Below are 14,839 nucleotides of genomic sequence, written 5' to 3'. Positions count from 1 at the left end.
ACTAAAGAGATGCCGCTCTCAGCGCTATTTTAAAGCGACACTTCATTGGCTGTTTGGAACTGTGGGAAAAGTGAGAAGGTGTGGACTGGGCTGCATTATCTTTGGAGGTCCTCCTGCTGGACCCACCATTCTTCCTCTCAAGACCTGGAGAGACCCTGGAGAGAGGCTACAATGAGAGTCTGAATTTGCCCTCCTTCTTTCAGCTGTACTGGTGGCCGATACGACTGAATACTGCTTAAAATGCCGAGTTGGCACTTCACGGTAAATAAGTGGATTTTGGTTGTAGTTTGGGCACTCGGTCTCCAAAAGGTTCGCCATCACTGTGCTAGGCATTCAAGGTTTTCTAGAAGAGTCACCACTGTGGCTTAACGATAATTTGCCAGATCTAAAATCCCTACTGGATAGTGGGTTCTGGGTTAAAAGAGGTGTGAAGCACATATCACAAGTAGTATCTGAAGATAAGGTTATTTCGTTCGAACAATTAAAAATTAAACACGGGTTGCAAGGGAATCATATATTTAGGTATATGCAACTGGCTCATGCACTGAAGAGGGGTAAACACGTGATTAAATTAAAGAAAGAATCACACGAGTTGATCAGAACAGCCGCAAGCACTACTAAAATAGTATCTAAAATTTATAGGCACGTTGTGAAGGAGTACTCAAACAAGTTTGTTCACGGGTCAAAGGTAAAATGGCAGGTGGAGATTGGGGCACTCGATAGCATTGAATGGGGGAGGATTTATAGGAATATGAAGGGTTGTTCACTCAACTGGAATTTTAGGGTGATACAGTTTAGCATGGTTTATAGAATCTACTACACTCCGGCGCTACTATATGGAATGAAAGTCCGTGAAGACTCAAGCTGCTATAAGTGTAATGGGCTGGACGCTAGTTTCCTGCATGTAGCTTGGGAGTGCCCTGTGATGAGGGAATTCTGGCTAGAAGTTTTTGAATATACATCCGCTAATTTGGGCTGGTAATGTGTTCCATCAGTCAGAACTGCTATTCTCGGGTTAATTGACTACGAGGGGGTCGACAGGGCCGAGAAAGATTTAACAGCGAAGGTGATGAATCTAGCATTAGTTTGTGTAGCTCGCAAGTGGGGAGCCAAAGAACCTCCTTCAAAAACTCTTTGGTATAATTTAACACTAAGAGTGGCTCAATATGAGAAAATATGTTGTAGGGCCGAAAGGCGGATAACTAAATGGGAAAAAACTTGGTTCAAATGGCATTAGGCATTAGGAATAGGAGGTTGTTTTTGTTTTTTTTTCTTTCTCTTCTCCTGCTGCAGGGTGGGGAGGGAGGTTGAGGGGGGGAGTTGTTGTTGCACAAAGCAGGGTCCTCTGCTGTTGACAACTCGGGGACCATGCCGCCTTAGGTGTTTTGACTTATAATATAGGTAAAAATATAGCTATGCAATGTGTCTGTATGATGAATATTTCTGTATAAGCATTGGTTCAACAACTAAATCAAGATACAATGTACGGTTGTTTTATGTAGCATGTTAAATACTGAATAAATAACTTCTTTGCAAAAAAAAAAAATGGGAACTGCGCAAGATAAGTCCGAGGTGGCTCTTTTTGGACAGACGCCATGAGTGTGTTTTAAAACGGATACCGACCATAATGTTCAAAGACTGCAGGCAAAAGAGACGGATGGGCAGCCTTGCACCCTTCTGGCTCTTTTTCGTTCACTCTTTCATCCTGGAATTTCTACCAGATCAAGGTTTGTAAACCAAACATATATCATCCAAATGGAATGATCAAGCTCAAGAAATCGATCAGGCCCCGTTGTAAAAATGTTTTCACGATGTACAGATTTACAGCCACCAAACTTCTCAGGCTGTACTCCAGGATTTCACAGCCAGACTGCTAAAGGGTTCTTTTAAAGGAAAACCACCATCGAAATCAAGTATGGATAAACCAGGTACACTAGATCATAGATTCAGGCACCATGACTGTGGTAATCTTCTTTTATTTGTTATCCATGGCCTCCTTGCTTCTAAATTTAAACTTTAAAAATTATGCTAATTGACTTGAATGCCCCCTGAAAGGGGAGAATCTCTTCTTTCAAATGAATCTTGAATTTTGTTTCTAGGTGCCATGGATCCAGAGATATTCAGGTTTAAAGTTAGAATATCAGGTGCCATTTTTATATATAAAATTCCCTCACGGTGGCAGTTTAACAGTTAATATCTCTGTTTTCCTGACACTTAGAATCTTTAGATTCATATAAAAGAGGAGACTCTCTTCTTTCATAGAAAAAAAGAAGTGAGGTTCTATGTGTCTCAGAGCCAAGGATACAGCCCCCCGAATTGTAGCCCCCTCCGGATTCTTAGACATCAGTCTACAGGGAGAATTTGCTGCACACAGGAGCTGCTGCACCTCACAGATAATGGAAATATTATTCCGAAGTAACCGTCTCCTATCCATAATCTAAAACACACTTTCTCTCTTATTGCCTTTTATTTTGTGATATTTTTTTTGCTGAAAATTGACTGATAGGATGAACATTCGATCCTCTTTGCCCAATGTCGCTATTATATAATAACAACGCAACCCAGAACATGTCCATAAAGTTATATGTAACACCAAAAACACACACAAGTTCTGGAATAAAGTTTTTATTTCACACCATCCTCCATTATTTACTCAGATTCTTATGAAGCGCGGTCGGTTCTGTTATTGTGCGGCTAATAAAATGGCGCAGATTTAAGTGACTTTTCTTTATCTCATTAGCTTGGGCTATGGATATATAGTTATTTATTTGGGTCACCATTGTGGAAGGAGCATATAATGATAGATCTGTGTGATGCTCAGTGCAATTTTCTGCAATAATAATTTGGTGTCCCCTGTGTCCCCTTTGCTGCATATTTTGCTGAATATACACATGTGAGGTCTGTATGATCTCCTCACATCTTACTGTTTTAGGAAAGTATGTTTTCTTTATTAAATTTTGAATGTTAATTGCCAAATGCATCGCCTAGTTGTCTGCTTTCAAAAACATATAGGTTTTATGGTGCAATTACTTTTTATTCTGTTTTATTGCTGAATTTGCCGGTTGTATCTTACATTTTGTAGCTGAAAAGCAGATATCTAGTTATTATTATGTGAAGGTAAATATTTTCTGTTTGGAACACATTTTTTGGCATCAAAGTCAAAATTTAAGTATTTTTTATAAAATGTTTCAGTTTGAATCAAAACTGCATGAAGGCGCCTATGTCTACAAACTCTATATTGCAATTTTGAAAATGGGGTCTGTTTTCAGAAAATATGTGGTTTGCTCCGGAGGAAACCCACGCAAACACAGAGAGAACATACAAACTCTTTGCAGATGTTGACCAGAGCTGCAAGGCTGTAGTGCTAACCACTGAGCCACCATGCTGCCCATAAATCTCCCTATCATTTATCTATCTCCTATAAAATTCTACAGTTTGTACATATTACAGTTTGTTTTACCATACTAAATGGAGCCTCTCTTACTGACTGTGACTGATCATAAAATTGTTTTATTTTGGGGCCCCACTTTTAGTTTTGCCCAGGGCCCCACTTTGTCTAGAACCGGCCCTGCTGGTAGGTGTTACCAAAGCCCCTTCATGCTGTAGGCTTTACACTATCTCACTCCCACCTCCTTTGCTTGCTGTAATCTCATTGCAACAGCACACAGTGCAATGGGTAGAGTGCTCATTGCACATTGCAATAGCCTGTGAATTTGCAGCACGGAGGGGATCTAGTAACACTCCCTGGAGCCCTTTAGGCTCGCTTGCATAATTTTTAAAGTGATAGTGGCAAATGCACCATCTGGCAGAATCTGTAGTTTGTAGCTTCTTATGCCCTTGTTTTTATGAAAAAGGGGCTTTATAAATTTTGCAAATGTGCTTGAGGGGCTCCAGGCTCCATTAACGCCTATAGAGCCTGGTGCCCCTCATGCTCATTTGCATTATATAAAAAATACTTTTTTCATCAGAAAAACTAGGACAGAATAAGCTAAAAGTAGAGCAGATCTGGCCAGAGGGGAGCTTATATCTGTGTGTTTGGAATAGAATCCTTGAACTGGTGTTTGTTGTCATTTAAACTATTTTTGGAGATTATTACATCCAAATTCATATGCACACATTAGTATTCCCAAATTGCCTTGCTTAAAAAACACATGACAAAGTATTGTTTGGATAATTTTATTTTTTTTAAAAATGAGGTCTTGGTTTACCCCTCATTTACTCATTTTTCAATGTCAGCCAAAAAGCAACAATTCAAAAAGGGGACCAACAGAAATCTGGATCCAGTCTTCAGCAGTCGGCACAGGCATCACCGCAGCTCTCAGTTGCTCCCATATCACTTTGCAGGTCGCTCTAATGATCATTGAAATGGTGGAAACACCCAGAAGGAACTGCAGCAAAGCAAACAAGTTCCCAGTGGCAAGAAACCTAAAAAAAATGATTAATATTTAAAGACGCAATACAAATTGATATAATGAAATGTATATACTTGAAAAAACTTACCGCAGGTGTCTTAGAACGCCTCATGTTTGTACCCTGAAACCGGAGCCCCGATCGCAGATCGGCCAAAAGACGGTCAAACGAAGTCACAGTCATCCAAATGAGTTGTGAAACTTGTCAGCGTACGAGTTTCTGAAGTAATCCCTCCTAGGCCGCTTGGCAACAATGTGATGAACCCAAAATTGCCTAGTCGATTGCAGCTCCTCCTCCAGCATTGCAGAACGCCTTCGGAAAAAATTGCAGAACAACCCAGTCCAGGAGCAGATCATCTGTAGGATTGTACACCATCGCAAGAGACAAAAAACGCCCGAAACCACAGCCAGAAGCAGCAATAGAGTCTAACCTCACTCTCAGAAAAGACAAAAGGGAGTTTGGGCCAGACAAGTGACCAAATTTGGGGATGAGCAAGCATTTGTCATAATTTTGTCACTATTTGCCAGCCCACCATATTTTATACGGATACGGTACAGATATGGTGCTATATAGCTGGTAACATGGTCCTGCACAGGTCCAGAATTCAGAGTACAGAGAGACTCTGGTCATGCCCCCCCCCCATAGCACTTCTAACTCATTAGCATAGTTTTAGAGGTTGAGTTTAGCATGTACCTCTTATTGATAAATATTTATAATGTTTATTTGTAAAGGGATTTGATGAAAATGTATCATTTTTGCCAAATATGAAAGGATGGGACAAAAAATCCCATACTGGTTTGGCTTTCTGAAAAAGTCATGCTTGCTTAATCCAGTCAGTCCATTTTGTTTCAAATATTTTTCCTGTACCTCTATAATTTGCTATTAAGGATTCCATCTTGGAGTTCCTGTTTGTATTGTGTAATATTTCATTCATGGTGGGTAACGAGGGTGCCTTCCAGTTTTTAGCAATCAGGTTTCTGGTTGTGTTAAATATGTGGGTTTCAGGCACCAGGGGTAGTGGACTCAATTGACCACCACGGACGATGACGTAAGCCAGCATCTGGGAGCGGAGTCATGTATACCCTATTTAATTATTTTTCCCATTTTTCCTGAAATGGTAGTTTATCTGGATGCTTAAAGGGGTATTCCCATCTGGACATTTACTTTTAATTTAATTCATTTGCCATATGTAAACATTTCTTCAATTGGATGTTATTAAAAAAAATGTTCTAGTGTGAAGATAATTTCTCATAAATGTAGCCATGCTGTCCTTAGAAACGACCACCTCACATTTTGGCAGCAGTGGCCAGACATGCACTATTGAGTCCTGCCTGACCACCAGGCTCCAGTGTTTATTACTACAGGATGGCTGTGGGACCTGCAGTAAGTCCCAGACATTTCATATACATTAATATAATATACAGTAATGAAATTTGATTGGTTCAATCGGTCCGTTTCTATTTTACCCATTGTTTCGGAAGGTCGTTGTTTCGACAGGATTTTATTTGGTCTAGTAATGTTGCCTGGTAGTAAGCTTTGATGAAAGGGCTTAGCCCACCTTTATTTGTGGGAGGGTGGGGGGAGATGTAGTATTTCAGCAGCTATCCTAACCTTCTGTGCCTTCTATATATTTTTCTGTATAATGTGTTGTATTCGTTATTTTGTGTTTAATGGGACAATAACAGGTACATTTCTAAAAAAGTACAATATTTTGGGTAATAGTAACATTTTTGTTCTGGGGATTCTGCTTAACCAAGATATCGGATAAGTTAATGTTATACCAAGGCATGGAATTTTTCCCCTTTGCCCATACAAATGAAAATTTTCTCTGTATTGTTCCAATTTTAGGATAAATGCTGCCAAAGCGAGAAAGTAACATCTTTCTTTAACCCTTTCATAGAAGTGAAAAAGTGGAGGTTAAAATTTGCAAAATGGTGTCACTTAATAGAGGCTCCATTTTTCTGGAGCGTTAGCAGCTCTCATAATACATCATAGCACCAAAAGGTATTTTGTCTAAACTGTCTTTTAACATAACATAACATTTGTTTAAATAAACAAATCCGTGATCCGCATCAGTGGAAAACAATGGACAAATTATTTCCACGGATCAATGAAAAAAGAGGCAAATGTGATAAAACATAGAAATCAAGGGCTCATTGAGGTATCTGTGAAAGAATGGATGTGAAAAACAGCACCAATTTGATAGAGCCCTAAGACAATGTAAATCCTTTTAAATTTACTGTGTCACTCACACCCAGAGGCCTTAACAACATGACAGAATGCCCTTTCTAGTTGCATTCAAACTTATCCCAGCAATGTGTAACCTTTGGGACCCTGTAAATCAGGTTAATCTTATATATAAAGCTCAGTGTATGTATGTAAGTATGTATGTCCGCTAAGGGAATCTGCAATGTTGCGTTTATAATCACCTAATTGAGCACAGCCGCTCTCTATGTCTCAAGGGACGTCATAGACTCGGTTTTGAGCAGAAATGTTCACCTGGCGCTTTCCAAAAATACACTTATTAACCACTATATACAGGAACCATTGTCTGCTGCTGCTGTGGCAGTTGGAAGCTGAGCCGTGAGCTCTGAGTTTTGATTAGTTACTATAGGCAATGAGTATATTACAGCTCAGGTGTGAGGTAAGATGGGAAGTAATATGTGAGGTAATATGATAACCACCGCATACAGGATTCATTGTCTTCTGTGGCAATAAGCAACCAATCACAGCTCAGCTTCTATTTTGCCACAGGTCATTAATATCAGCTCTGAGCTTTAATAGGCTACTCTAGGCAATGAGTATAATACATCTTAAAAGCCTGGGGGTCAGTCGGGGTATTCACTAAATATACAAACTCCCAGAGAGAAAGACAGAAAAAAGACAAAAGAGAGCGCTCTCCTTGTGCATTAAATGATAAAAATTACGTGAATATTTTCCTTTTCGAGCGTTCAGACTCTCACCTTGTTTTTCACATCAATGAGCATGTAGATTCTATGAGTGGGTATCCTGGCAGCTTATCTACGAGACGTCCCATCCTCCGCGTTCTAGGTTCACCGATGGATGGTATCACAACGTCAAACTTTTACTGATGCTCCATGCACGTGTATGACAAGCGAACAACAGATACTCTGCACTCCCGATATTATAATCAACATCCGTTTTTATTATAAAAACAGCAATAAAATTGTTTCAGTACTTTTGGTTCAGTACTTGAACCTTCGTCAGGCAATACAAGTCACATTTAATTTTCATACATAAATACATAAAAGACCGGAATTACGTGATCATCGGTATTTGGATTACATCCAGTTCATCGAGTTACCGGGGACCGGTAACACGGAATAAAATCCATAAAAATAGATTTTTTCTAAAATAGATGAAATAAAATGTTCACATAGAAGTTAAAAACATATAGATAATTGACTCTACTACATTATGATCCATAATATAATATTTTAGTGTAACGGAGATGTATGACCGCTTCCGGTGTAAAGTTACAATGAAGGATACAAACCATATGGACCATTTTTAGAGAGGTATAGTATTGAGGATGAAATAGCAGTTATAAGTTGGCATAATGAAGTACATATTACAAATGTGTGCAGTATTTATTGTGATGTCCCGCTCATGTTTGAAAATTGGTTATGATGAGCCACATTTTTTCTATGTCTGTTCTACCTTTACATTATCCTACATTGCTAGGGTTAACCATCCGTATCCTCAAAAATATACTGGCACGTACTTTAGTGGTCATAGCAACCAGGATCACATATTACACGCGACCTTCCCCTCTTCTTGGTCCCATGAAACCTCTGGAGGAGACTTCGATCCTAGACATTCTCTTCAGGCTCCCAGGATCTCTCCTCAGGCCCGAACCCCAGTTTACAAGGAAGAACTGCTTGCCCCTCACGGTCTTCATTTCCAACACCTCCTTGACTTCATAGACATCAGTAGAGTCAGCCTCAGGAGGAGGAGAATGTTGAGAAAAATGGTTCAAGATGACAGGCTTCAGGCGGAAGACATGGAAGGAGGTTGGGATGTGCATAGATGGAGGAAGGCAGAGTCTGTAGGCCACTGGGTTGATGTGCTTGATAACTTCAAAAGGACCAAGGAAGAGGAGACCAAGCTTGTAGCTAGGCATCTTCAGCCGGACGTATCTGGAAGATAACCACACTTTGTTACCTGGAGAGAAGTCAAGAGGAGTCCTACGCTTCTCACCACCCAGATGTCAGTATTGCCAGAGGAGAGAGGAAGATCAGTGACAAAGTCCACAGCCACATGAGACCTCGGACAACTGGGTATCGGTAACGGAAGTAACAGTCTAGCCTGTTTGAGACAAGAGGCTTTGTTATGGGCACAGAAGGAGCAGGATGCCGGACATAGATGAGGGCCACGGAACATTGGACCCTTGGGTGCCAAGCCAATCCCGAAGAATGTCCCCAAGACAGAATCCTCTTTCGGAGAGCAGGTCTGACATACGTAGCTCCCGAAGATCCACTGGTGCTGCAACAACAAGTTGTTCAGGAGAAATGATATGCCAAGGAACTGGCTCCTCTCCAATGACATCCTTAGCACGGGACAGGATATCAGCCTTGACATTCTTTTCTGCAGGATGGAAGTGGATTAACAGGTTGAAACGGGCTTGCCTGGGATTCAGGTGCTGTGCTGTCTGGAGGTACAGTAGGTTCTTGTTGTCAGTGTACACACAAACGGGATGGAAAGCTCCCTCTAGTAGATACCGTCGCTCCTCCAGAGCAAGATTGATGGCCAACAGTTTTCTGTCACCAATAGAGTTATTTCTCGCTGCTGAAGAAAACTCCTGGAAAAGAAAGCGCATGGGAGAGTTCGGCCCTTAGGCCCTTTCTGGGTGAGCACTGCTCCAGCTCCCACAGAGGATGCATCCACCTCAAGATGAAAGGGTTTCTCAGAGTCCGGCCTAGTGAGAACAGAAACCGAGGCAAAGGTGGACTTCAACCTGAAGAACACCTCTTCAGCTGCAGGAGGCCAGGCACGGGGATTGGCATCTTTCTTGGTAAGTGCCATGATAGGAGACACCACAATGGAAAAATGTGGAATAAACTGCCGATAATAGTTCGCAAAACCCAGGAATGGCTCGTAGACCTTCTGGGCGTGGCCACTAAAGAACTGCAAAGAGTTTAGCAGGATACATCTGGAGGCCTCTTTTTGAGATTATGTAGCCGAGGAATGGTAGGCTGCGTTGGTGAACCTAACATTTTTCAAGCTTGGCATAGAGATGATTAGCCTGTAGCCAGCCAAGAACTTGATGTACATGTGATTGATGGGTCTCGAGGTCTGCAGAATACACCAAGTTGTCGCCCAGGTGGACCATGACACATGTATACAGAAGGTCACTGAAAATGTAATTCACAAACTCCTGTAAGACAGCAGGTGCATTACAGAGTATTCAAAATGTCCACCACGGAGATGCAGCTTGGAGAACCACTTTGGAACCCACTCATAGAATCTACATGCTCATCTCGCAGATGGTCGAAGAGCTCTGTAATCAATGGCAGGGGGTAGCGGTTTTTAGCCGTGACCTTGTTCGGCCCGCGATAGTCTATGCAGGGACGCAGAGAGCCGTTCTTCTTAGTAACAAAAAAAGAACCCTGCACCGGCCAGAGAGGTTGCGTATGAAACCTCTTTGCAGGTTCTCTTTGATGTACTCGGACATGGCAGCCATCTCGGGAACAGAGAGAGGGTAGACACAACCTCTAGAAGGCGAGGCTCCAGGCAGCAGGTACACTGGGCAATCATAGGGATGATGCAGGGGTAAAGTCTCTGCCTGTTTTTTGGAAAAAACATTGTCAAAGTCCCGGTAGCATGCTGGCAGACCCTCCAGAGACTTGCGAGACACAGAAGAATTCAGGAAAGGTAGAGGTGTGACCGTGCAGTGTGAGTGGCATCCTGATCCCCAATGCAGGAGTCTTGCAATTGAGGACCGGGGTGTGAAGTTGCAGCCATGGAAGACCCAGAAGAAGAGATGCGGTGGAGCATGGCAAAACATAGAAGAACAGTCTTTCCTTGTGAAGAGCTTCAACTTGAAAACTGACAGGCTCAGTGAAGCAGCGGATCGGAGAGAAGCTGACCGAGGAAATAACAAAAGACTTCTCGAGAGGAACCACCGGAATATGATGCCGGGAGACTAGAGCGGCATGCACAAATTTCCCCACAGAACCAGAGTCCAAGAAATCTGAGACTTGCACAGAAGTGCGGGTACCAACACTGAGGAGCACAGGAACTGTCAGGAGTTGAGAAGCTGTATTCACACCTAGGGATGCTTCTCCCATGAACCCTAGGTGCTGGCGTTTCCCGGATGATGGGGGCGGACAGGACAAGCCCCAATGATTTACTTGGGACTGGCACAGATTCTCCTTGCAACATCTGGAATGTTACTTGGTTGAGAGAAGGACCTTGTCCACTTGCATAGGCTCCTCTGCAGACTGTGCGGCTGGAGGCTGGAGCAGCTTTTTGAAAACCGAGTCAAGCGAGGTAGACGTGGAAGCCGGGCCTGTAGTTGCCCGTGACACAACTCGTCAGCATGCTCCATGAACCACACGTCTATATGAGTGGCCAGAGTAGCCGGCAGGTCAGTGGAGGCCAATGCGTCTTTAACCTGAGCTGACAGTCCTTTTTAAATGTTGCGGACAGTGCCCCATCATTCCAAGAGAGCTTGGAAGCCAGGGTACGGAACTTGACAGCATACTCGCCTACAGGCGAGTCCCCTAGGCGTAAGTTCAGCAGCGCCGTTTCAGCTGAGGAGGCTTGTGCGGGTTCCTCCAACACGGACACAAATGCAGTATGGGTAGCCGGGACTGGATTGCCTCTGTCCCATAGAGGGGTTACCCAGGCCAGGGCTTTCCCGGAGAGAAGACTGACAATGAATGCCACCTTGGAGCATTCGGTGACAAACTAGGAAGGCATGTGCAAGGAGTACTGGGTGATAAAGCCCCTGCACAGATTGGGATCCCCATCATACTCATCAGGCATGGAGAGTCTTTGGTTCAGCCGCCGGTAAACAGGCTGATGTGACTGGAGAAGTTGCAGGAACTGACGCTGGAGTAGTCGCTGGAGCCTGATGCAGATCCTGAGTGGAAAGCATCTGTTGCAGCGTGGCGGTGACTTGACCAAGCAGCTCTCTTTGTGTTGCGATCTGCTGGAATTGTTGTGCGACAACGCTGCTAAGATCAGCCAGAATCGGAAGCGGCACCTTGGCAGGGTCCATAGCCGGATCTTACTGTCAGGGTTCGGGGACAGTGGACTCCCTGGACTGCCATGGGAGATAGTACTAGCTGACACCTGGGACAACTTAATGGCACCAGGTGTGACTAGTCCGCGGTGGCAGCCAAGTTTGAAGTACAGAACCAGTGTTCAGGCTCGAGGTTAGATTCAGGCACGTAGTCAGGGCTGGCGGAAGAGATGCAAGGTCAGGTCCGAGGTCAAAACAGGAATATAGGCAGGGCAGGAAACGGGACCAAGGACAGCAGGAAGCTTTCTCTAAGGCTAGTCATTGCAAAGATTCAGCAAGTAATAATGGGAGCCACCGGTGTTTATGTAAAACCCAGAAGTGGCCAGCACCAATCAGCGGTGCGCTGGCACGCGCGGCCTAGCCTGGATGGGAGTAGGGTCATGGAGAGTTAAGTATGGGCCGGAGGGAACGGCTCCACAGAGAGGGCCACGGGTGACATGTAAAAAAAAAAAAATGCATGCGTTTTTTAAGGGACTGCTTAAAAACAGCCTAAAAACTAGTTCAAAATGCCACACGTTCTACCACCCTTAGGCCGGCGGCACACGGGGCATTTTGTATCCGTTTTTGGGCTGTTTTTAAGCAGTCCGTTAAAAAATGCATGCATTTCAAAAACTGACATGTTTTTGAAAATGCATACGTTTTTGAAAACACATGCGTTTTTTGGAAAATGTATTATATATTTTTTTTTTGTCCTTTTTTCCCCAGTTATCATGCAAACTGTATGGGGCACAATTTGAAAAGGTCATAAAATGAGGAGGACCTGAGGGGCACAATAATAGGGGGAGCTGGAATATGAAGGGGCAGCATGGAGCTATTGGGGGACACTAAAAGGAATTATGCTGTGTAGAGGTCAATTAGGGCTCGGCAAAGGATGTATCCATGGTTGGACCCGTTCTTTAGGCAACCACCATATAGTCAGTTACATTTAAAAATAGTGAATAACAGGGTGTGAAAGCTGAGCGGACCTTGAAAACAAATACTAGAACCTGCACAAAATCTATGTCTAGCAAACTAAGTCCCTGCAAAGAGACCCACAAAAATGTAGTATGTATTAGGCTGATAAACTGCCTCTGGAGTCTAGACGCGCATTTTCCTTGTGTTCGCTGAGGATAACCACTAGAGGGAGCTCTAGTGCAATCTCTGTGGTTGGTTGTTAGTGCATGCTTTCACTTTCTTCTCATACGTCAGGTCACGTGTCTGTGACGTAGCCTTCGTGTGTTTTCCTGAGCTCCTGCTTGTAGCCGTTGGGCAGTTACGAGGTACCGTGTTGTAGAGTAATACGTGTCATTGTTGTGTGTTCTTTCTGCAGTAGTGTTTATAGTGACTCCAGCTTGTAATATAATGCTTTATTAAGGAATGTTACGCGGCTGTCTCCCTGGTTGTCTGTAAATACACCAATGCACGCCTGTCATATGCCATGCAATGGGGGCTGGTTTGTTTGCAGCAGATTACTGTATCGTGTATACCTCTTCCCTGCACAAGTGTCTCCTTGTTCCTCCTGTACCATGTGTCAGCCTCTTCGCCGCAGCATAACTCAGTGTTCCTCCTCACTTAAATAACAGGCACGGACCTTATAGTATCTAGCAGATTTTCTATAGCAGGTTACTGTACCATGTGTCAGTCTCTTCATTGCAGCATAACCCAGTGTTCCTCCTCACTTACTATAAGGTCATGTGTCTGTCATGTAGCTGGTGGGTTTTGTATAGCAGGTTACTGTACCATGTGTCAGCCTGCTCACTTACTACTAGGTCCTATCTCTGTGTTATGGTGCGTTCACACTCCGCTTTGAGGTGGTTTTAAGTGCAGTTTTGTCAATTGAACAGGTGAAAGACATGAACTGAACAGGTGATGGACATTTGTGGAGCAGATTTCCCCTTTAAAATCAAATTCACTCGTTCAGTTCATGTTTTTTACCTGTTCAATTGACAAAACTGCACCTAAAACCACCTCAAAGCTGATTGTGATGCAGTTTTAACTGCAACGTGTGAACGCACCCTTACATACGGCAGTACTGGAGCCCTTTACTAGAATGCAGCAAGAGCACTTCTGTAATAATTCTGTAGTGCATTGTACTCAATGGAATGGCGGTGGAGGAGCATAAATGATACACTTCCTCCTCGCTAATACTCATTCATTAGACTTCATTATGCCGTTTCTTTGTACCGCAGTGATTTGGAACACTGTGGGTGTGTCAAGTTCTGCCCCTGTTCACACAGCCTCAGTTTCTCTAATGACTAATAAAATTCACAGAGAGAGCTGTAAAGAAATCACACAAGACACCGGATGGTATAATATCTCAATCTCTGTGAAGTGATGCCATGAAAGTTTAGGCAGATATGAGAAACTTTATTTGCATCACAAAGGATTATACATAACTTTTAGTGAGGCAGGATTTGGGCTTGGTTAGCTAAAGATAAGAAGTAATGTCCATAGTTCATTGGTAAATTATCACATGGGAATCCCAGAAACAAAAGCTATGTGCCACATTTATCACTCGTTTTTTCTGTTGTTTTTGCGCCTTTTCATTCAGGCGCACCGTTTTTGCGCCATTTTTGCGATTAAACGCCAAACTAGCCACGCAGCAAAAATAAGCGGCTTTCCCTCATCTATCTTACCAATCCAGATGTTTTGCTGCGCCTAATGATATTCATCACTTGCAACGTTTTCATTTAGGCGCAAAAACGGGCGCAAAAACACTCCAGCCCGAAGGTGGCGTTATCTGAGAAAAAAGCACTGAGCCCCTTTGCAGAAGAGCTCATTTCGAGCAGCAAAGCTCAGCCAGACACTAGGACAGTGATGGCAAACCTTTTAGAGGCTGAGTGCCCAAACTACAACAAAGACCCGCTTATTTATCGCAAAGTGCCAACACAGAAATTTAATTTGTGATTTATACTCCCTTCTCTGTCACAGTTTTCATTGATACCAGCACCCTGAGGACACCAATAAAGCAGAAAATAGTCCCAGTTAGTGCTGTCACTTTAAAATAGCTCTGTGCACAGCAAGTCCTGGGCTGTCTGGGACTGCAGGAAGATACCTGGAGTCATCTCTGGTGATGGCCTGAGTGCCCGCAAAAAGGGCTCTGAGTGCCACCTCTGGCACCAGTGCCATAGGTTAGCCATCACTGCACTAGGACATATAACACAGACATTAGATACACTG

At 43.2% G+C, this 14,839-nt stretch overlaps 1 protein-coding gene across 5 annotated transcripts in view; it reads left to right on the top strand.

Annotated features, from left to right (window-relative positions):
• Positions 1-12,801: 12,801 nt before the first annotated feature.
• The window catches only part of VRK3 (VRK serine/threonine kinase 3), a 124,214-nt gene continuing 122,176 nt past the window's right edge, over positions 12,802-14,839 (top strand). For 4 of the 5 annotated variants that reach the window (XR_011849002.1, XM_072117798.1, XM_072117801.1 and 1 more), the window contains exon 1: positions 12,802-12,939. The gene's annotated coding sequence lies outside the window, so the exon portion shown is untranslated. The remainder of the gene's footprint in view (positions 12,940-14,839) is intronic. The other variant, XM_072117799.1, reaches the window with a different exon arrangement.

Source organism: Engystomops pustulosus, chromosome 7 (genome assembly GCF_040894005.1).
Source record: "Engystomops pustulosus chromosome 7, aEngPut4.maternal, whole genome shotgun sequence".
In the NCBI taxonomy this organism is placed as follows: domain Eukaryota; kingdom Metazoa; phylum Chordata; class Amphibia; order Anura; family Leptodactylidae; genus Engystomops; species Engystomops pustulosus.
This window is presented reverse-complemented; position numbering and strand designations above follow the sequence as displayed.